Source organism: Quercus lobata, chromosome 2 (assembly GCF_001633185.2).
Source record: "Quercus lobata isolate SW786 chromosome 2, ValleyOak3.0 Primary Assembly, whole genome shotgun sequence".
NCBI classification, from domain to species: domain Eukaryota; kingdom Viridiplantae; phylum Streptophyta; class Magnoliopsida; order Fagales; family Fagaceae; genus Quercus; species Quercus lobata.
The window spans coordinates 57,267,603-57,286,098 of NC_044905.1; positions in this window are offsets into that span (position 1 = coordinate 57,267,603).

Genomic DNA, 18,496 nt, shown 5'->3' on the forward strand with positions numbered 1-18,496 from the left:
TTGAAGAAGATGTTGACTACAAAGTTCTTCACTTCATCAACAATGAAGATCAAGAAACACTTGGTTACAAAACTCTAAGGCACAAAGACGCAGTAGCTTCTTTCAGAGAGAATAAAGCATTGGTCACCTTTTTCATATGTTCTCCTTGTATTCTCATATGTGACGGCCTTTAAAATAACTCTTATATATGTCTAGAGTTATGAGAAAAAAAACCCTACACATACATGTCAGCATGGGTCGAAAATCAGATCTGAAAATTCTGATTTTGTAATTCTCAATAGATAGTATCTGTCAAGCAACTATCAAGACCTCGATAGATAGTATCTGTTGAGAAGCTGTCAAGATTCATTAAACCTCGATAGATACTATTTGTCGAGCAGCTATCGAGACCTCGATAGATAGCCATCTGTCAAGAATCTGTCCAACTTTAATGAATAGTCTTTATTCACTTATTTCTTGGATAGATTTGCATGACTTCAATACTAGACTTGAACTCTTGTTCTTTGAAGTATTAAACACATCCTAGATTTACCCAATTACAAGTAAAGTGAGTTTTGTCAAAGGATTAGCCAATTCTATATTTGACATATGTTCCTAACATAATTTACATATATCCTAACAATCTCCTCTTTTGGCAATCCGTGACAAAACCACAACAAACAAATGAACATATGAGAGAAGTCATAAATCACTCAACTTATACTCACTTGTTGAATACAATAAAATCTATCCTAACACAAACTCTTGAAAAACTTTGCAAGAAAAGAGTTTATGGCAAGAAGACTTTGACAACTTATATTTCTGAAACACTTTAAACAAAACTCATCACGGCATCTTAGTGTGAAACAAAAATAAAGAGATTGCATACAATAAATAAGAAGCATGTGAATAAAGAGAGAAAAAAAAAAAACAACAACACATATAGAGGTAGGTAAAAAAGACATACATCATATATATATATCAAATATAATCACAATGTATGTAAACATGGTCACAAGACCGGTGTATAAGAAGAATGAGGTAAACACTCCCCCTAACAAGATGAAATACAACTCCCCCTTACAAGGGCATGTATTTGTCCCCCAAACATGTAGAATCTTAAAAAAGAAACCACATTTTCTCCACAATTTCTCCCCATTTTTTTCATGATTGGCAAAGGGTACAAGAAGCTAGAAAATTTCACCCAAGAAACATAAAGATGATTAAGGGGGCAAAAGGAATCCATATAAATGCATGAATGTTGAAAGCTCGAAATGTGTGAAAACACAAGAGCTTGTTTAGACCCCCAATTCAAATTACAACTTGATTGATTTTATACTAACTTAATACTAAATGCGGAATAGTGTAAACACAAGCAAACAAGCATGAGAGCTACTCTAATTCATATTTAAAGCAACACAGCGGTAAAATAAAATGAACAAGAGTAGGGAAGAGAGATGCAAACACAGATAACACCGAGACGTGTTATCGAAGAGGAAACCGAAAAACTCGGCAAAAACCTCTCCGCTGCCCTCCAAGGGGTAATCGATCCACTAGACAATCAGTTGGGATACATGGGTAAGCAAGAGACCCTCCAAGCCTAATCTACCCTCTGTACCTAAGCCCTCCAAGCTCCTACTCCAATAAGGCTTCTCGGAACCGTGTCTTGTCTAGCTTTCCGGATCCTGCAACAAGCTCCATGTTGCATTTGCCATCCTTGGCTTCTTCCAATATTTCCCAACAGCATCAAAATCTCACTGGACACTCTTAAAAGGTGTGGTAAGTGTTTGAGCTATTGACCTCTCAATGGTATGGAAATGGAGAGGTAGAAGATGAGAAAATTCCACAAATAAATGTGTAGAGAATTTTTGGTATAACAATTTCTAACTCTCAAGTGTTTTAGCTAAGGTTTTCTCTTAGAAGCTCTCTCTCTCATTTGTGGGTAATATGGGTATACATAATGAGGAGGCAGTACAGACTGATAGAACAGAATGTCTCACGAATGTCTCGCGGGAAGGCCTTACTCGCGAGATACAGCTGTTTCCATCTGTACAGACTCTTCGCATTCTAGTCATGTGTAAGGCACATGGTTCACTTCGCAGGAAGCTTAGTCGCGAGACACCCGCACTGGCTTCACTTGCTTGAGTCTTCACACACTTTCTCTCTCTCTAACACACAACCCTTACAATCACTTCCCACAACAAATACAGGGTACACAAGATTGAATAAAATTACAATCAAATTTGGTACGGAATAAAAGCCAACAAAATACATATTTGTAAATCACAACTTTACAAATGTAATGAAACAAAATGCTATGGATGACAAGATAAAAGAAAGATGCAAAACATGTCAAAAACAATGCATGCAAGAGGATCTCGACAGATCAAGAAGCTGTCGAGCAGCTATAGAGCAAAAGCCAACCTCGATGGATCGAGAATTTGTCGAGGATCTATCGGCCAAACAGAAATTTTATCGATGGATCAAGAATCTATCGAGAAGCTATCGAGAATGCAATAAGGAGAAGCTAAAAGGGCTCGATAGATAGCCTAGCTGTCGAGATTGCTTAAAAATAGTTTTTCAATGAGAGAAAAACACAGATATGAATGCAATCAAGCATGCTATACAACCAAAGATCCAAACAATATTTTAAGCTCTCAAAATCATCTCTCAACAAGAAAAATGTTAAGCACATAGATCTAAAACACATACGCACACTAAACACGTCTAACCAATTTTATATTTCAAAAACAAGTTAAGACGGTTAAGTGAAAACACATTTACACAAGTATTCCTTGTGATGGCCAAATCACATTATACCTACACATGTATCAAAAGTAGTAAAGAATATTACGTGTTGTGTGTGAAAAATATCGCAAAATTGCATAAATGTCTACGTGTTATGATGATTTAAGATATAAGAAAATCACTTTAACTCACACATAATCATAACTGTTTGATAGGAACTATCACCTTCGAGGTACATCCTATAACTCTCACATCTCCTAGAATACATGCTTGCAATCATGTATAAAGCATTTGATTCTTTTTGCTTTTTATTTTTCTTTGCATATTTTCTTTTAAGCAAACCATACATGGGCATATAAGAGACAGAAAAGAAATACCCAACGATGTTAAGCATTTGACATTTCACTTTTGTTATGCCAAAGCATACAAATGTCATTTCATGATTGGCGGGCAACAGTGGTGAGATGATTATTTATGCCTTTTTCTTAGAATTTTCTAGTCATTCCCATCAAAAAGAGTAATATGAGTGTTAAGTACAAGAGATTACTTAATCTTACTCATCACAAACACGAGCCACAAAGCTCACTTGCTTAGTTGTGCATAGAGATGCTCATCTAAGCTACAAAAGATACAAAGTTTAGAAAACTTTATTTTCAATGGCTATCTAAGGTATACAAGTACCAATGTACACAAACACACATTGTTTTTGTATTTTTCTGACTTTTCTATTTGTTTATTTATTTATTTTGAAAAAAAAAAACAAAATAAAAACTAAACAACCAAACAAAACAGACAAACAACATGCAAGTATGCAGATAGATGCAGATGCTGATGCATGAAATCATGATTCTAAAAGCAGATAAGAAATCAAGTAAAGAGAGTCCTACTTTAGATAGAAAGTATTAAAGTAGATAACAAACTGAAAAGACAATTAAGCCTTAGGCTCTTTTCTTACCCACACAGCACGAGTCTTTAGCTGTGAAGATGAAAAGGCACGTATCCTAGTATGTCTACTAAATGACATAGAAGAATTAAAATTCTCTTGAACTTGAGTTAAAAAGCTCAAAGCTATTAATAACTTTCCAAACAAAGGTGTAGGTCCTTGAGAGAAAACCTGTGACCGTTTGGACACTTGCTTTTAAGGATACAACTTAAAGTAATCGGGACGAATGTGTCCAGAAACACCACAATGGTGACAAACATGAGGTCTAACAAAGGATTTAGAATTAAACAAATCAATTATGGATTTCATACCTTTATCACCTTTCTCAGATTGAGGCATAAAGACAATCTTTGATCCAAAAGCCGTGGAAGATGAGGGGTCGAAGGAGAAAGCATATCCTAAGCCAGTCTTATCAGAAATAGGCTTTTGAGTACTCAATACCTCATCAAGATTTGCACTAGACATCCTCTCTATTTGAGTTCTAGCTTGACTAAGCTCAAACTTGAGATTCTTGACCTTCTCTTCTAATGAGGTGTTCTCCACAACAAGAGTCTTAACTAACCTTGTAGTCTCATCTAATTTGACTAATAGATCAGTTTTTTCAGTTTTTACCTCATTAAGTTCTTTTCTACAAAGATAAGAAGTCTTTTTAGATTTTATAAATTTAGTGCATAACTTATCATAGGCTTCCTGAAGGGTCAACTTCTTGAGTACTTCATCATCAAAAGAATCCTCACTATCACTTGCACTTTTCACAATCACCTTATCGGTTATGGCAGCAAAAGTCATAAAGTGACCACATTTATCCATATACTCATCAGAAGAGTCATTCTCAGTATCACTCCAAGTAGTAACCAACCCTTTATCTTTTGACTTCTTGGTCTTTTCTTTCATAAGGTAGTTTGGGCGCTCTATCCTAATATGACCAAAACCTTTATACTCATGGCACTGGATGAGGGGTTTCTCATTCTTGCCCTTCCTAGAGGATTTAGATTTCTTAGTAGGTTTGTCCTTATCCTTTTTCCTAAATTGAAGAAGCTTGATAATCTCATCAGCTATGAAGGTTAGATCCTCATCCTCATCGTTATCTTCATCTTCGTCTTCACTTTCATCTTCATCTTTAGAGTCATTAATCTCTTCCTCTATACCCTTAAGAGCCAAGTTTCTACTCTTTCCACATTTTCCCATTAAACCTAATCCCATCTCATAGGTTTGAAGGTTCCCTACAAGCTCAGTCAAAGGAATTTGATCAATGTCCTTCACTTCTTCAATGGCAGTTGTCTTGGCATGGAATCTTTCAAGGACCTAAGGATTTTCCTAAAAATTTGGATTCCGCAATAGATTCTCCAAGATTGAAGGTAGAATTCACAATATCCTTGAGTTTAGCATAGAACTTGTCAAAGGTCTCATCTTCCTCCATCCTTATTTCTTCAAAACGACTAGTGAGTCTTTGAAGCTTCACAGTCTTTACTGCCTTGGTACCTTTATAGTTGGCCTTAAGAATGGTCCATGCTTCCTTGGCAACTTCCGTGGATGATATTTTCTTGAATTCCTCATTGGTCACCCTATAAAACAAAGCATTCAAAGCCCTATTGTTGAAATTTGCCGCTATGATAATTGTTTCATCATAATCTACCGGCGCTTCCTTTGGCTTAATCCAACCAACTTCAATAGCTTACCATACTTGTTCACCTAAAGCCTGAAAAAAACTTTCATACGAACTTTCTTGTACACATAATTAATGTCATCAAATAAAGGAGGAATCAAAAAAGATTGTCCACGATCCATGACAATGGGGGTCAAGGATAACACTCAGAAAATTAATCCAATTAGAGTGTACCCGCTCTGATACCACTTGTTGGGAAATTTAGACCCTAGTTGATAGAATTAACAAGTTTTAAACCTAAGTTATTAATTATATTTATTATGAATAAACTTTGTTAAACAAACAAACATCAATATCATTCACAGTGGAAAATTAAATAAGATAAAATATGATGACCTAGGAAAACCAATAAAATAAACTAGTTTCACAGTAAAAACACCTGGGAAGAAACCTTCCTGAAAAGTGATCCACTATAGTAAAGAGAATTTTTAGATCTAGTACAAAACTTTTGTCCCTAGACTCTACAATCCCTATAGATGAACTTACAAGAAAACTTCCACTGTTTCAGAACCTCTGAACTCTTCAATATATGAACACCACCCTTTTGCACGAATTCTAATACGTGACTAACTAATGATGCATGACTCCCAGTACATGACTAACTCACCAACTTGAAGAAGATGTTGGCTGCAAAGTTCTTCACTTCATCAACAATGAAGATCAAGAAGCACTTGGTTACAAAACTCTAAGGCGCAAAGACGTAGTAGCTTCTTTTAGAGAGAATAAGGCATCAGTCACCTTTTTCATGTGCTCTTCTTGTATTCTTATATGTGACGGCCTTTAAAATAAGCCTTATATATGTCTAGGGTTGTGAGAAAAGAAACCCTACACATACATGTCAGCATGGGTCGAAAATTAGATCTGAAAATTCTAAATTCATAATTCTTGATAGATAGTATTTGTTAAGCAGTTGTCGAGACCTCAATAGATACTATCTATTGAGAAGCTGTCGAGATTCATTAAACCTCGATAAATACTATCTATCGAGCAGCTGTCGAGACCTTAATAGATAGCCATCTGTCAAGAATCTGTCCTGCTTCAATGAACAGCCCTTCTTCACTGGTTTCTTGGACAGATTTGCATGGCTTTAATACTAGACTTAAACTCTTGTTCTTTGAAGTATTAAACACATCCTAGATATACCTAATTACAAGTAAAGTAAGTTTTGTCAAAGGATAAGCTAACTCTATATTTGACATATATTCCTAACATAATTTACATATGTCCTAACAAACGGGTTGGAAAAGATAAATCCAAACAAGTTTGGTGCCAAAATTTATCAAATATTTAACATATTTAAGAGCATATTTTACAATAAAATATAAAGTTGCAAAAAATAAAATTATATCTCTATAACTATTAGACCAATTACTTTTTTAAAGAGTATCATTAGACTAATTCAAATAATTCAAATATTTGGGAGCCAACATTTATTTTTATAGGTTAAATTTTGAAAACATGAAAATAATTATATGTGTGTGTGTGTGTGTGTGTGTGTGTGTGTGTGTGTTTGTGTGTGTGTTAGGTTCTAAAAGTTTAGAATAATTGGCAAATCATGAACTCAAACTTATTTAGATATAGATCCTAGAGTCTATGGGTATTATTAGACAATGCTCAAGATGATTCAAGTCAAGATTCAAGAACATACAAGCTATACAAAGAAGAATTGAGAATTTGCCTGGTTCAACCGATCAAGAGACAGGTTCGATTGATTGCAAGTCGTATCTGTAGAATTTTAATTAAGTCCAAACAACAATTCAAGCCCAAAAGGATTAGAGTTTCAAATCTACTTCTCCTAATATATAAAGGAAACCCTAAACACATTTTTATAAGGCTTTTCAAAGAAAGAAGAGTGTGCCTCTTTTGTATCTAGGGTTTTGTACCCAAAAAGCTCTCTCATATGTTCTACCGATGTTATTCCTTGAAGAATCTCAAGATCTGGTGTTATAAAAGTTACTGTCTTCTCTAGTCATCAAAGGTGCTAATGATCTAAACCTTTAAGGGTGGTCTTGGAGTCAAAAACAGAAGAGTTTGTGTTGATAAACCTTTAAGTAGAGTCTCAAAGTCACAAGTGTGGGTGCTTGTATTACAAAGGTCAAAGAAAGAAGTAGTCCGTGAATTTAGAGCTTGCACGTGGTCGTGTCAATAAGTTCTACGTGTAATAACAATAGGATGTTAGTTGTCTAAGTCTGATTGTAAACTTCAATTCTTTCTAGTGGATTTGTTTTTTACCTTGAGGATAGTTAGGTTAAATTCTCCCTAAGTTTTTTACCAGTTTGGTTTTTCTAAGTCATCATATCGTTGTGTTATTTACTTTTCCGCTGCTTTGCATGATATGATTGTTTTTTTTTTAACCTAAATCTGAATAATAAACCTAAGTATTCACTTGGTTAATTAATTAGGTTAAACAATCTAGTTTACAAGGATCTAAAACCTAACAAGTGGTATCAGAGCAGGTTAGCTCTTGATTTAGGTTATTATACTTAGAGTTGATCCTTGAGCCCTATTATCATGGATAATTTTAAGTGTCTTATTGTTTTTTATTGTGATGTTTTGAATAAAAAGGACACTATTGTTTCAGTTGATCTTTTTGAGGCTTGTGAAAGGAATTTGTAGGATTTCAGTCTTTCTCAGAAGATTGGTGTAATCCCTCAAATACACTCTGTTTCACATGAATTTTCATCTACAAAGCCGAAGACTCGTGCTATTTGGGTGAGAAAAGATTCTCTAAGGTTAGTGTTGCTGACTTGTCCTTGATTTAATTCTTTTAATTATTTGTGGACATGTTTACTTTTAGTTTTTGGTTGTTTTATTTTCTTAGGTTGTTTTGATTATTCAAAAATCCATAAACATTGAAAAGTTTCAAAAAGGCAAAAAATATTTTATTTTGTGTCTTGTTTTATTTGTTTTGAGGATTACATGAGTTATAATATCTCTCTCTTGATTTAGAACATACTTGACATTATGGAGAAACTTGAATAATATGTGTTATATAAGTGCTAAGCTATTTTTGATTTTGTGTGAGTACGTACTAGTTTGTACATGTACTCAAGGGTTAATTAAGAAATTGATATTTCTTGTTTGTGTACCCTCTATAGCTTAGTTAAGCACTGTCATGCATTGCATTTGCATTTTTAATAATTTAGCATAATGTGCACTTTTAGTTTTGGTCATAAATTTTTTTTGAAACCAAAAAGATTTTTATTTCTTTTGTATTACACATCATGAATATGTAATTGAGGTTGGCCTATTATCATTGCATAACATACCTATGTACCTTGTTTAGCTTAGATAAACTTATTTTTCTGCACTTTGCTAGTTTTAGCTATGTAGTGCATGTTTGTGTGAATGCTTATAGTTTTTGATCACATGTTCTTGATTTTGTATTCACATTCTTTTGATTGTAAGGACTAAAAAATTCTAAGAGAAAAATATAAATAATCATCTCACCACTGTTTACTAGCCAATCATGAATACTTTAGTGCATATCATAAGATTTTGTGTTCGAGAAAGTGTAGCACATGCACAAAAAGAAAATAAGGTGTAGCTTTAAAAGAAAAAGAAAAAGAAAAAGAAAAGAAAAATAATAAAATAAGGTAAAATAAAATAAAAATATGCATGATTGCAAACTTGTTTTCTAGGAAATGTGAGAGTTATATAATGTAATTCTTTAGGTGATAGTCACTTTCAAACTTATGTGATGAATAATGTAGAACTTTTGGTTGATTACTATCTACATATCACTTTATATGTATCTCATGCTCTTACTAGTTGCACACACATCACAAGTAATTCTTTGCTAAACTTTGTGCATGAGATTGTGTGAATCTAGTTTGGCCATCCGAGATTATGCACTTTGTGATGTTTGATGCAAAATTCCTTAAGGGTTGGTTCAAATTTTTGATAAGAAAAATCAAAAACTTTGGTTTGAAAACTCAAGTTGAAGATAATGTGTTTTGAAAATTTTTTGGAATCATTCTCATGCATTACATGTCCTGAAAAATCTTTTGAAAATTGATTCTGCAGAAAAATATCCAGTTTTCCAAAAAACAAAATTCTGTTTATCTAAGTCTCAATTGATCGAATCTATTTTTCGATCAATCGAAAAAGTTAAGTTCTCAAAACCTAACCTTCTGTTTAGTTCGATTGATGTTCGATCGATGCTTGACCGATTGAAATTGAAAAAATTTCAATTTTTAAAATTTTTGACCAATCTATTTTTTTCATGCATCATTTATGATAGGATTCACGTGCATTCCATTGTTTGCTGTATCCATCTTGCAGTTCTGTAGTCATATTTCTCATTGTTTTCACACATAACATGCATACACTTTGCTAAATTGGGTACTCAACTTAATTTAAAAATTGATTGATTAATTTTTGAGTTATGTACTCTATAGTATATGCTATTTTTATGTGTGAACTGCAGAAAATATTTTTCTTAAGAGATATAATGGTTAATCAATGTGTAAATATTTTCTCTGGCTCCGCTTGGGAGTTCATAAGGGAATGGAATGAGATGGTCATACGGGAATGGAAAGGAATGGAATGGAATTGAATGTATTTAAGTAAGGGAAAGGAATGGAAAAGAATGGAATGGAATGGAATTAAATAACCTTGATTGGATGTTTTAAAATAAAGGAATGGAAAGGAATGAAAATCAATGGAATGTAAGTAATCTTGTTTGGGAGCAACATGGAGAGAATGGAATGGAATCATTTTATGACAATATTACTATTAGACCCCTATTTTAAAATAAATGATTGAATATATAGAGGTATTTTGGGAGTTTTAGTTAAAAAAATCATTAAATCTAATTTCATTCCCTCCCATTCCTCACAATTTCGGGGGGAATGAAAATTTGAGGTTTTAAGGGAATAGAGAGGAATGAATGTTCCCTCCTACCTATTCCATTCCCTCTCACTTAAACTCCCAAACAAGGGAATGGACTTTCCATTCCCTCCATTAAAACTCCCAAACAAGAGAAAGGAATAATATTCTAAAATTATTCTTTTTATTCCTTTCCATTCCATTCCATTCCATTCCCTCCTCCCAAGCATAGCCACACTGCATGTATATATTTATGGGTCACATAGTGTCAAGTTTGCATTTATTGAAAGAGAGAATATTTTTTTAAGTGTATCCTTAACTTATTTTTCTTTTAGTTTTTCCCCACCTCTTAAATTTTCTCCAAAACTATTTTTCGCAAAACATGTTTTGTTTTTCCTATTTTTATAGGAGGAGAAAAGTTTTTTTAACCTTTATTGTTCTTAGAGGAAGTTGTTGCTTTTCATAGGGGGAGTTGCCTTTATTCTCTATAGAGCCGGATTCATTTGTTTTCTTAATTTTCTATTTTCTCTTATCCTCTGTTGTGTATATTTACTATCTACTCTTTGTTTGAGTTGTCTTTGTCAATATATGACAAAAAGGGGGAGAAATAGATGGAATTTAAAAAACGTTTTTAACTGTTTTTATTTAGGGGAGATAAAATTATTTTTGTAAAGGGGAGAAAATAAAAGGTTTTTGATGTATCTAACTTAGGGGGAGAGTTAGTTTGCATATTTGTTATTTGCTTTAGTTTGATTATTTATTGTTTATATGTCTTTCTTTCCACACATGTATTGATGTGTTCTTTGAGTGTTTTCAAAAAAGACAGGTACATTCTGACCAAGATCTTCTACCTCTTCTTGCAACTTCTAGGTTAGGAGTCTTAGGTTAGAATTTTTGTTGTATTTGGGAATTTTTATTGTATTGAGTTGTTCTTGTATTTGAGCATTTCAAATTGTATGTAAGTTTTGTCACGAATTGCCAAAGGGGGAGATTGTTAGGTTCTAAAAGTTTAGAACAATTGGCAAATCATGAACTCAAACTTGTCTAGATATAGATCCTAGAGTCTATAGGTATTATTAAACAATTGCTCAAGGTGATTCAAGTCAAGATTCAAGAATATACAAGTTGTACAAAGAAGAATTCATAATTTGCCTAGTTCAACCAATCGAGAGACAGGCTCAATCGATCAAGAGTCATATCTACAAAATTTTAATTAAGCCCGAACAGCAGTTCAAGCCTAAAAAGGATTAGGGTTTCAAATTGATAGGCCAAGAATTAGGGTTTCATTTTTCGATTATGTGTGCCATAGACGCTGATACCGTCAGACGAAGCAAGGCCCAACTTCGACTGAAGCGGCTATGGACAGAGACAGTGAATCCTTCAGCTTCTTCCACTCCTTCCACATCCACACCTTCTTCATCGGTGGGTGGTGTGACCCTCGAGGCGGTCATGGCACAGCTACACTGCATGGATGCTCGTCTTGACATACTCAGTGATAAGTTGTGTCAGGTGAACACCCGTGTCAGCCGTATTGCTTGACAGCAGGCTTGCCTTGGTGGCTTTGTAAAGTCTCCCTCTCCTTCTCCTGAGGCATCTGAGGACAAGGACAATGATGGTGACTCCGATGATGATGATGATGATGAGGATGAGGATGAGGATGCTAGCTCTTCCGGTGATGACACGATGACTGCTTGATTTACTTAACCTTTATCATTCGTTACAAAAAGGGGGAGTAGTTTTGGATATGAGAGTAGTCATGTACATAGAGGGAGAGTTAGCATAGGAGATTTTTGTTAGGGGGAGTTTTTTTTTTTTAATTCTTTTTGAGGGATGTAGTGAGGACTTATGTATTTTCTTCTTTTCTTCTCTTATAGATACATTGTTCTTACTTTGTGATAGCAAACCTTGTAATATGAGCCTATCTTTTCATGTGTTGTTTCTTTTCTCTCTTTATGCACATGCTTTTTATATTTTGTATGCAACCTTTTATTTCTGTTTAACACTAAGATGTCGTGATGAGTTTTGTTTGAAGTGTTTCAGAAATACAAGTTGTCAAAGTCTCTCTTGCCATGAACTCTCTTCTTGCAAAGTTTTTCAAGAGTTTGTGTTAAGATAGATTTTATTGTATTCAACAAGTGAGTATGAGTTGAGTGATTTATGACTTCTCTCATATGTTTATTTGTTTATTGTGGCTTTGTCATGGATTGCCAAATGGGGAGATTGTTAGGACATATGTGAATCATGTTAGGAACATATGTCAATATAGAATTAGCTAATCCTTTGACAAAACGCACATTACTTGTAATTGGGTAGATCTAGGATGTGTTTAATGCTTTAAGGAATAAGATTTCAAGTTCAAGTGTTAAAGCCATGCAATTCTGTCCAAGAATCAAGTGAAGAAGTGCTGGATATTAAAGTTTGACAGTAGTATCTATTGAGGTTTAAAAGGTTGTTTAATCCCAATGCTCGACAACTGCTCGATAGATAGGGTATCTATCGAGATTTAAGAAAATTAGTTTTTCAGGTCTGATTTTCATCAAATTTGTGTATAGATGTTTGGGCTTTCTTTTCTCACAACTCTAAATATATATAAGGATTGTTTTAAGGGTCTTCACAACAGATGCACCTTAATGCAAAAGTTTTTCACAATCATATTATGGACCGAAGACATATGCCATAGTTCATCTTTCTCTTCAAAAAGTTGCTACATTTGTACGCCGTCGAGTTTTGTAACCAAGGAACTTCGTGATCTTCATTATGTTGATGAACTGAAGAATTTTACAGCCAACATCCTTCTTAAATTGGTGTGTAAGCCGCGTACTGGGATCCGCACATCGAATTGATTAGTCACATATTGGGAGTCTTGCATTGAAATGAGAAATTGTCACTACAAAACAAGTCCAATTGAGTATTGGGATAAGGGTTCAACTATAGGTTGGTATAAAGTACTGAGATTTCTTTACTTGTAACCACTTGTTGTGATAATAGTGAATTCTCGGGAATAGTGATCTTAAAATCACCCGGTGCGGTTTTTACCGTATAGGTTTGTAAGGTTGAATTTTATCAACCATCTTGTTGGTTTTATTCTATGCCAAATTTGTTTATATTTTAGCAATTAGTAACCCTGTATTTAGGTGGGAATCATGCAAGGGTAGTATGTGAGAGAGTGTAAAGAAATGTTCAAGATTGTGCAAAGAAGCAGGGACTCGCGACTGGATCTCGCAGGTGGCTCGTGGCTTGCAAGCCACCAGAAAATTGCACACGTGCTAAGCATGCCAGAAATTGAAGAGTCGCGCCAACTGTTGCACTACAAGACAAAAGTCCCAAGCTGGCTAGGCCGTTAGGTCGCAGCTTGAACTCGCGACTCAACCCAGTCGCGAGTTCAAGTCACCAGAACACCCTGTTTAGGAAAAACTAACTTTTCACATTCCTTCTCACCCTACCATATATATACCCTTATACCCACAATTTGTAGAGAGCTTCTAGAGAGAATTTTGAGAGAGAAACCCTAGAGAAAAACAAGATTGATTCATCCACAATCTTCACATCAAGACTCTTCAAATTCCTCTACTCTCTTCCTCTCCATTGTCAAATCCTTGAGAGGTACATTACCAAAATCTTTTCTCACCATATCCATATCTGTGAGGAGACCATTTGGTATTTGGAAAGCAGTTAAGAAGGAACCAATTTCATATTGGTAGATACTATGGTCAAGTAGTGGAATCCAGCAAGCTAAAGAAGAAATAGGTTCGGCATAACCTCGTTGGAATAGAAGCTTGGATGGTTTAGGTACAGTGGGTAGATTAGGCTTGGAGGGTCTTCTGCTGTTCATGTATCCCAACTACATTCTTTAGTGGATTGTTTACTGCTTGGAGGGCAGCGGAGAGGTTTTACGCCGAGGGCTTTGGTTTCCTCTTCGATAACACATCGAGTGTTGTCCTTGTGTTTGCATCTCTCTTCCCTTAATCTTTTCCATTTAATTTCTGTTGTGGATGTGATTTTATCTAGTTTAGATTTTTTATCAATTTTGTATTAAGTTTATGTTCATTTTTCGCATATTAATTGTTTGATATTAAACTTAAATTGGTAATTTGTAAATTAGGGGTCTAAATGTTCAAGGTGTTTTATACATTAATTGAAACTTTCAATTGGTATCAGAACCGGTACACTTGTTGTGGTTTAAATACCTAAGTGTGATCCTTGACCCTTTGTGTTTATTTGCCATTGATAGTGCTTTGTATGATTTGGTTGGTGATGAATGTAACATGCCATGTGTTTGTAAAAATGCCTCTATGAGTGATAATTCTCATGAATGTGATGCTATGTTACATGAATCTTTGGATGTTGTTGATATTTCTAACATTAAACTCTTGAAAAAAAAAAAAGCTAAGAAGTTTAATAAGGATTTGAGCAAGTTATTTTGTGAAAATGATGATTTGATTGCTAAGCTCAATGAATCCAACAAATTGGTTGAAAAATATCAAAAACTTGCTGAAAATTCTATTGAAAAGCTGAAAGAGTTTGAATGTTTGAATATGGACTTGGATGCTAAACTTGTTTTGTCTAACAAACTTGTTGATGAGTTAAAATGTGAAAATGAATCTCTTAAGATGCATGCCAAGTGTTTGATTGTTGAACCTATTGTTAAAAAGGATGAAAATATTTGTTGCAATCATGTTATGGTACCTGATTTTGTGTCTATTATGTGTTCTATTTCAAAGGACAAATCGGTGTACATTCCTCCACATAAAAGAAATCAAAAGGTGAAGAGAAAGGTTGTTAAGTCAAAACCTCCGTTTAGGTCTCAACCTAAGGCTTTGGATAGATCTAAGTTTGTTCCAACTTGTCACCATTGTGATGTAATTGGTCATATAAAGCCTCAATGTCATAAGTTGAAGAGAGAACAAAATCATGTTGCTAGATGCCTTTCCAAAAAGCCTAATAGACATAAACACATTGTTTGTCACCATTGTGGTGCCTTTGGTCATCTAAGACCTCATTGCTCTAAGTTTCATGCTCTTAAAAGAATTAAAAGAAAAGAGAAACTTGAACTTCTTGGAAGTTGTGCTAAAAAGGGTAAACCGATTTTAAGTGAAAATAGTATGTTGTTAAAGAAAATCTTTAATGCTCTTAACTCCTTGACTATGTGCATCTCTGGTTCTCATTCTTCCAACCCTCATCTCACCTCTCTTGAGACACTCATTCCAAACAATCGTTCCATTTGGATGAGGAATGGTTTCTATGGTTGAGCTTTTACTCTTTTGGTCCTTGATCTAATTATTTCGATCTTTATAGGACCCTTCATAAATTAAATGTCATATCTTCATGCATTTTGTGCATCTTGCATTTATTTATATGCATTGTTTTGTTTTTTATCTTACTTTTATGTTTTCGTTTTATGTGAGTAAAAATCCAAAACCACATAAAAAATGAAAAATTCAAAAAGTTTGATCGTATATGTTTGAGCACATATCACATATGAGTTTTGCCTTGTACCTTCGTACAGATGGCCTTATGCATTTATGAGCTTAGTTTGTTCCTTATACATTTTATGGGAAAAATCTTGACATCTATGTGTGATTGTTGTAAATCGATCTTCAAGCTTGTCATGATTGATTAATCAATAGTCATGTTGGTTTTGATACATGCGTAGACTTGTGCCTATATATCTTCCCACACTTTTTATTATTTTTTGCTTAAAGAACTCACCAAATTTAAATCTCCAAATGAAAAGATATATTGAACTGCAAAAGCCGTCGCACATACTAATATTTGATTAAGAAAAAGGGAAAGCGACTTGTATTGAAAATGTATGATGCCCAAAAGCCAAAGGCTTGTTCATCAAATTGAAATATCAAAAATTTCAGGCATTAATCTCAAAATGAGATGTATTGATTTAAAATGATCAAATGTTATGAATTGTAAAGAAGCCAAATAAAAAGTTTCAAAGATATGTAATCATTTTCTTGTGGGAGGTCATATATGTTCATTTCTATAATTGAGAGACCACTTGACTTAGTACTAGTTGTGAATGACTTAATTGAATTGATCATTGAAACTTCACTCTAAACTAAGGACTATTCCACATTTGATACACACACACAACACACATGCCTAATTTTCAATGAATGTCATATTCATTTGTTAGATTGTACTTGTCTAAATGTGATGTGTGTGTGTGCTCAATTATATATGGATTAATCCAAAAAGTTTTTTGATCATTTTATATGTTTTTGGAAGTAGTTTTTATCACTCTTTGTGTTTATGTTTAGTGCTTACTTTGTTTTTCATTGTTTAAACATATTCTATTTTGAAAAACAAGTGTCATAATTTTTGGCTACTTGCATGAGCTGCCAGTTTTGGCTACTCGTTTTGGCAACTTGCAAGCTACAAGTCTAAGCCACGAGTTCACATAGAAGGGTTTTGCGACTCACTCACGACTTGCCAGTCGCGAAATGCCCAGAATCAGCTTTTTAAAGAGCTTTTTCGTGGGAAACTTGTTTTAAACCTCTCTCATCCTCTCTAAAACCCCTCTTTCAATATTTTTACATCAAAACCCAATCAATTTGAATGTTTTTCATTCCATTAACATCTCTAAGGTAATTATAAACTCTTTTCATTAATTTTGATCCTTAGATTATGTTTTGGAGAGTTTTGTGCTCTTGGTTAGGATTTTCATCATAGGGGTTGGGAAAACTTAATTATTGTCAAATTCTTTTCATGGGATTGGTTTCTTTTGTTGATTTGCATTGGATGTTGGCCCCTTATGGCAGAAAGAACATGTATTAAGGGTGGACTTCATGATGTTCATGCATTGTTTCACATTATTGTTCATATTATGCATGCTAGGTGTTTGATAAAATGCCTCTTAGGCATTTTCTCGCTTGTTTGGACTCCGTTGAGTACCAAACTTTGGGGTTTCTCATGTTTCCTCATTAGGAACATGTTTGGTTCATTGGTTGTGTATTTAACACACCTTACTCCACATGTGCATTTTTCATGCATTGGTCATACATTGCACAAAGCCACCTCTTGCACACACCTTTGGTACCCTTGTCATACATTGGTCTATACCTTGCTTCTTCATCCTAGCATGTCATATTTACCTTATGCTTTGTAGTATTTTACTTTGGCTTAGGTTTGAGCTTCATTTTCTCATTCATCTCACACCCGTAATGCATCATTATCATTGTTCATACCTTCATCTCTTGCCCTCTTTTCTCCTTGAGCCTTTGTCTATTCCTTACAAAAAGGGGGGAGAGTATACTCTAGAAAGTATACTGGAGTGTTTTTGTCATTTCTATATGACTCTTATACATATCCTTAGGGGAAGAAATTCTATTTCTCATTCACATTTGTAAGGGGAGAGATATTCCATAGGGATGATGCATATACCAAGAGGGAGAAGACTTTAAGTTAATAAGAAAACTTTGTTTTGTTTGTTTCTCTTTATGTTTTTTTTTCTTGTATTGCATCGTATTTGTGTATTGGTCATGCATACTTCCTTATGCTAATGTGCTTCATTGAATGCATGTTCGGATGATCAATTGCTTTACTATGTGATCATTGTAGTCATTTCTATATGACTGTTTTGGTGTATGATCAAATTGCTCACATGTTTCACATCATGTTTACTTGATCACAATTTACTTGTTACATTATACTTGTCCTTTTATTACTTGCTTTACCTTGAGGGTCTAATGTGTTTTATGTAAGTGTTTCAGGTTACAAGTATATATGTTCTAAGTGCATCACAGCTTCTCATCATTTTGAAGGGGAGAAACTTTAAGCACTTTTAGTTTATATTGTTTAAGTTTATATTCAGTATTTTGTGGTTTGTGCCCATGTTGCTTTTGTAAGCTTTTAGGGTTTGTTTCCATGTATTTGTAAGCTTTTATGGTTTGTACCATGCTTTGCCGCCTTTATGTTCTGTTGTCATAATACTTCTAACTAAATGTTATGCATTTTCTTTAAGTATTCTCACTCTTGTTGCCTAGTAGGATTTTGTTCCTAGATGCATATACTTTAAGTATTGTGCATTGGTTGAGTGTTGGGCATGCAAGTGATTTGCATTGCGCTTATTAACTTGTATGTCCGGATGTTCATTCCAAGTGTGAATGAGCATTGTGGTCACTATTTTGTAGTGATTGCCTGTTTGGTCAAGTCATGGTTTATTTCTCATTCTATTTTGCTTGATTGCATTCTGCTTGCCTCATATGCCTTACAAGTTTTCTGCATACAATGATCAAATTGTGTTGTTGTGTTTCAGGAGTTACTTGTTCATATGATTCAAGAGCTTATCAGATTCTAGAGTTAGGCGTGAGTGAGTT